General features: G+C 35.1%; 1 protein-coding gene across 1 annotated transcript in view; it reads right to left on the reverse strand.

Moving 5' to 3' along the window:
• LOC105153054 (octopamine receptor beta-2R) overlaps nucleotides 1–5,179 on the reverse strand; it is an 83,813-nt gene extending 78,634 nt beyond the window's left edge. The window contains exon 1 of the mRNA XM_087414503.1: nucleotides 5,083–5,179. The gene's annotated coding sequence lies outside the window, so the exon portion shown is untranslated. The remainder of the gene's footprint in view (nucleotides 1–5,082) is intronic.
• Between the last annotated feature and the right edge of the window lie 821 nt (nucleotides 5,180–6,000).

Below are 6,000 nucleotides of genomic sequence, written 5' to 3' on the forward strand. Positions count from 1 at the left end.
CAATGTATAAGTATTAATTAATTTAAATATTAGGTGTACAAATAAGTTTCCGCTGTTTTTAATAAAAAATTAGGCATTTATTGTGAAAGAATGATACATAATGTTTTATTGAAAGTATTGTCCATCGCTAGTCACTACTTTTTCTCATCTTTCTAGTAGCATACGAATACCGCATTGGAAGAACGCTTCATCTTTTGAGGCTATCCAATTATTAATCCAATTTTTGATAACTTCATATGATGTGAAATGCTGCTCAGATAGGCCATGCGCCATCGATCGAAATAGATGGTAATCGGAAGGGGCAATGTCTGGTGAATACGGCGGGTGGGGTAGAACTTCCCAATTGAGTGCTTCCATGTAGGTTTTGACCGGCGCCGCAACATGTGATTGAGCATTATTATGCAGGAGAATAATTTTGTCATGCCTAGGGTAGTAATGGGCGCGTTTTTCCTTGAGTGCTCGACTCAATCTCATCAATTGTGTTCGGTAGAGAGCCCCAGTAACGGTTTCGTTCGGTTTGAGCAACTCATAATACACGACACCAAGCTGATCCCACCAAATACACAACATGAGTTTTTTTTCATGAATATTCGGCTTGGCTGTCGATGTTGAAGCATAGCCAGGTGATCCCTATGATTTCCTCTTCTTTGGTTTATCGTAGTGGATCCATTTTTCATTACCAGTGACTATACGATGTAAAAAACCTTTTTGTTTATGCCTGATAAGCAGCATTTAACATATGGAAAATCGGCGTTCAACGTTTCTCGGCTTCAGTTCATATGGAATCCAATTCCCTTGCTTTTGAATCATTCCCAATGATTTCAAACGATGTGAAATTGCTTGTTGAATCATTCCTAATGTAAGTGTAAGTTCTTTTTGCGTTTGGCACGAATCTTCATTCAATAATGCTTCCAATTTCGTGTCTTCGTACACTTTCGGCCTTCAGTTACGTTCTTTGTCTTCGACGTCAAATTCACTGTTCTTAAATTTTTGAAACCATTCACGACAACTTCTCTCACTTAAGGTAGCCTCACCATATGCTTCTACAAGCAATCGATGATGCAGATTTCTTCAAATTAAAGAAGTAAATCAAAAGTTCCCGCAAATAACGCTTATTCGGCTCAAAATTCGGCATTTTCGCACAAAAAAAAAATATATGATGCTGATACAAAATCGCTAGTATTTCAAGATTATGTTGTTGACAGATGTCCAACCTTACGATATAATGTTTTACATCAGACAATTTTAACCATAGTTTGCTAGTGGCGCCGTCTTTTGTCAAGCGGCGGAAACTTATTTGTACACCTAATATATACATTAGTACGGAAAAATTGTAAATCAAAAATTGTAACAACTTGTCCCGGTTTTCCCTACTTCATGCATTTTGATTACCTTTTTGTGATTATTCTGGGATAAAAAATAATCCCTGTAAAGCAGTAAATTCTGCGTATTTTTTGAGAAAATCGTGATTTTAACTCAGGAAAAATTGTTATATATATGAACATATTTTAAAAACATAATTATATACAATATGTAACAATTATATATAAAATATATATGCCATTTTTTTATATAATTATATAAAATTATATATAATTATATATGAAACTTTTTTCCCGGGAAAGAGCATAACGACGGATCGTTCTCAAACCTTTTTATTCTTTGTTTAAACGTAAATGAAATATTTGAAATTATTTAAAATTAGAAAAACAGATCGATGGACACGAATGTATAAGCATATAATCCGAGTATAGAATCCATATAACGCCAACTGTCCAACTCTGATGCTAACTTTTAAAAATCAAATTAGAAATTAATAGTTACCGATAAAATATAACTAAGTAAAGTTAAAAAGTTAAGAGTCTAAACCTAACTACTCTCTTAAATTAACTTTTTAACTTAACTTTATCTTTTTAACTTAGTATTACCTAACCTTGCAAAAAATATACAGGGTGTTTTAGAAATAGTCAATTGCCAAACTTTAAGAGCATATTCTATTCACTGTAAGGTTTAAAAAAAGTCAAATAAACATGGATTCGGAACCGCTACCTTTCTTTTATTTTTATAAATATTACTTATTACATTGTATATATTTATATAATAATTATATCAATAGATGGATTGGTAGAAAAGGACCCATTGCTTGGCCCGCACGTTCTCCCGATTTGAATCCCTTGGATTTTTATTCATGAGGACATCTTAAAACTCTCGTGTATGATATTTCCGTTGCTACTGTGGAAATACTCCGAAATCGTATTATCTTTGTGAAAAAAATACGAAATACTTCGAACATTTTTGACAATCCATGCGATGTCAATACAATGATCATGAAGCATGCATCGATGCATTTATTTCCAGCAATTTCTGTAATGAAAATATAGATAAAAATAAATAAAAATGTTTATAACTTGGAAAGGAAAAATTTCCGAACCCGTATTTATATGATTTTTTTTTTCATTCTTACAATGAGTGGAATATGCTTTTAAAGTTTGGCCAACTATATCTCAAGCACTCTGTATATTTTATTTTTCATTTAGAAATTGCATCTATTCATTTTATATATTACACATATTATATTCATTCTAATGTAATACTCATAGTGAAATCAAAATTCTACTAAAATAATGTAAAGCTCTAGATAATTTTGGTCGATGTTCATAATCAGTTCTTATTTCAAAAACCATCTTAAGTAGAGAACTCATCGATAGCGATATACCGCTTTATTTTTAGACAATATTTCTTAGACAAAAGGTAAAAATAAAACTTTAAAAGCATAAATACAATCTAAAAAGTGTTTTCCATTAGATAGTATAAGCAGTTTTTATATTACTGTTTACAATTTTGCAATAATTAATTTTTTCGTAAGATAAACAAAAATGAATAAACGACAAAATGGACTCCAAAACTGACACAGTAGACAGTAATGCAACGTCTTCCCATTCTTTTTCTTTTACAGGAATTATCTGTATAAAGTACCTACAAGTGAATGCATATAAGATATTCCAGAATCTTTTCACTTTGTTATAAAATATTTTTATTGAATTATATGCATATTTACTTTATGGTGTTTTGCAAGATGCAAATATGTAACAAGATAGTTTTTCAAAAGTTTTTCCATATATTCCACGATTGTCTTCAGCTCCAACAGAGCTATTTGACACTATAAACATTATAAAGATTAAATTAGCTCATGATCTGTTTTACAGACAGATGTGGCGGTTTACGCTGCATCCCAATTTTTAATTTAAAATCATATTATGAAAAAACTAAGAAAAAAAATAATATAAATAAAACTGATTTAGAAAATTACAAGCATTTAAAATGATGATATTATGAATAATATAGTCACTATTATTTAAACTACGCAATTTACAAAAAAAAAAATTGTAAGAATTTTATTTTTGCATTTGTTACGTCCAGCGGACTCCCGGATCTTTCCTTCCATGGAGATTTGAAATTAGTTAAAATAAAAAGACAGCTGCGAATAAGTTGAGTGTTATAGCCCAGAAAAGACTAAAAATTTTCTTTTCTCACATTACAAACTAAAATGAAGAATCCAGTATCTCCTTGTAAGTCATTTCAAGATAAATTAAAAATCGATGCACGTGCATGAGCGACGGGATCAAAAGGTCGAGTTTGACCCCTGGGACACTGCGGCTAAAACAATAAACAAATGTCATTGAAAGCGTAAGACCGGTGTCAAGATACTTTTTAACAGTCAAGTCGCGGACGATTCTCACGAGTCTGTGATCATCAAATCTAAGAAGCCACACGTTTAGGGGTAGATTCTTGATGGTCTCGTGCCGAGGCTGCGCTTTCTTGACGCACTGCACGTGTATTTTCCCCTAAATATTAAGATCATAAAATTTAGGAGAACACTTTTCCACACTACAGACTCCGTTCAACATCCTTTCCTCCTCCAAAGTCTTGACCAATCCGAAAGCAAAGAAAAATTCTAGTAGTTAATGAAATCTATTCCATCAATCCAAATCGGAGTAATCGGGCACGATTTATAAAAACCGCGGTTCCGCGGCCCTCAGGGTGATTTTTTCTCTGAGTTTTGGGAAGCTATAGTTATCGGAACCTTTGAAAAAGACTTCATCCGATTCTCGAAGCCTTTTTCTCCAGTAGAGTCAGTGCAAAACTATACTATCATCTTAAGATCACGACACCAGGGAAATTAACGAAGCGGACCTGGCGCCCAGTATCCCACAGTTGACGGCACTCTGACGATTTCTCGGGTACTCGATACATCGCCAAGTAGTAAGTCTTGGATTTCGCTGCAGTATACTGGGTGGTCCTTCTTCTTCTTATGTGCTCCCTCTTTAAAGACGACCAAATTTTTAGTGTGTTCACGCAGTTCTTTCGCCCCTCATCATCGTCATCTAGCGGAGATAATAACGCGCGCCGACTTATCGCACGTGTCCGCTCTAACACCGCGGAAAATGCTAGAAAACAATCTTCACTAATTCAAGCAACAGCCTAAGAACAGACTCCGGTCGTTCAGCCTCCAGCCTCGATTCTATCACCGCTATTAGAAATTTCTTACTTCCCTGTTTCCGATCTGTCCCCAGACTTCTTTGATGACATCTTCCCGTCCAGTCCTCCCCCTGTTTCACCATCCCTGATTGAGGAATTTCCCGTCTCGCATATCATCCCCTCAATTCCTCCTATTCAATCTGATGCTTACTTCCTCTCTTCTTTCATAACGCCCATCAGTTGTTGGAATACATGTCCTACTTTATTCCTTCCACTAACGACCAAGTGATAGCATCGCAGGATCCATTTGTTTATTTTCAGTCCCTATACCATTCCTCATTCCCATCGATCCTCTTTCTCTTCAACCATATCAGCTTACACAACTTTAATTTTCCCCTCCTCCTTCCACTCCTCCTTCCACACTCAAAATGAGGTTCGCATTGCACACAATTCTCTTTCAACCCACACACTTATACATACATAAATGCGTACGACCATATATTTCAGAATAGAGAATCGAAGGATTATATTTTTATACTTAAGAAAAATGTATTACTAAATATTGCTTCTATTATAGTACCCTCGTTTATTAATTTGAAAAACCTTTCTTTGTATTTATTGTAAGCTCTTCCGCGGTTATACTTTGCCCTCTCCCCGGTCACTTGGATTAAATACCATGACCAAAAGCCAAGGCATACGGACGTACAGGCACATCTGGCGTTAAAGTGTCCTCCCGGCACACTAACCCAGTTTGGGCCCTTTAAATTAAAAGTACGTCCGATTCGTGTATCCGTTTAATGGAGCACGAGCTGAGGTTTCTACTTCGTCCTCCATTCGACCCCTGGCTCGTTAGGAGCCTCAGGACGAAGCGGAGTATCTCCCGATTTGCGTCGGTCCTTCCCCACGGCTCCCTTGCAGTCCGGAGTCTGGAAACGATCAAATCGATCTAATAATTTGGTTCCTGCGTTCATCCTCTCAGCTCCATGCATGCGGAGCTTGGACGTAACACATTCGTAGAATTCGTTTTTAACTGATTTGATATAAAAACAAGCCATACACAAATTATGAGTTTATACTTCTTTACATAGCTAAATACATCATGATTTTATTATTATTAGTATTAATAACTAAGTATTATAATTAAGTATTATTAGTATTAATAAAGTATTAGTTTCTGAGAAATAAGGGGGTGTCACTTTAGAAGACCTATGTCAATATCAATGACTTTCCTCTAATATCTTAAGACTTAATGCGGCCTTTTGATTCGTGACATCTTAACCATAGTATATTACATTATATAATAGCTTAAAAGCTTGGCACAAAAACTTAAGACGTAAGACTTAAGCAGCAAGGGAGCCCGCACATACCTTCCGTAACAGTAAGCATAAGACGTAAGAATCAGCTAATCACAGTCCAGAATTTTTTTGAACTTTTCTGAATTCTGATTGGCTGATTCTTACGTCTTATGGTTACTATTACGGAAGGTGTGTGCGAACTCACTAAGGAAATCAAAATGTTGGA

Source organism: Acromyrmex echinatior, chromosome 16 (genome assembly GCF_024713525.1).
Source record: "Acromyrmex echinatior isolate Ae372 chromosome 16, ASM2471352v2, whole genome shotgun sequence".
Taxonomy (NCBI): domain Eukaryota; kingdom Metazoa; phylum Arthropoda; class Insecta; order Hymenoptera; family Formicidae; genus Acromyrmex; species Acromyrmex echinatior.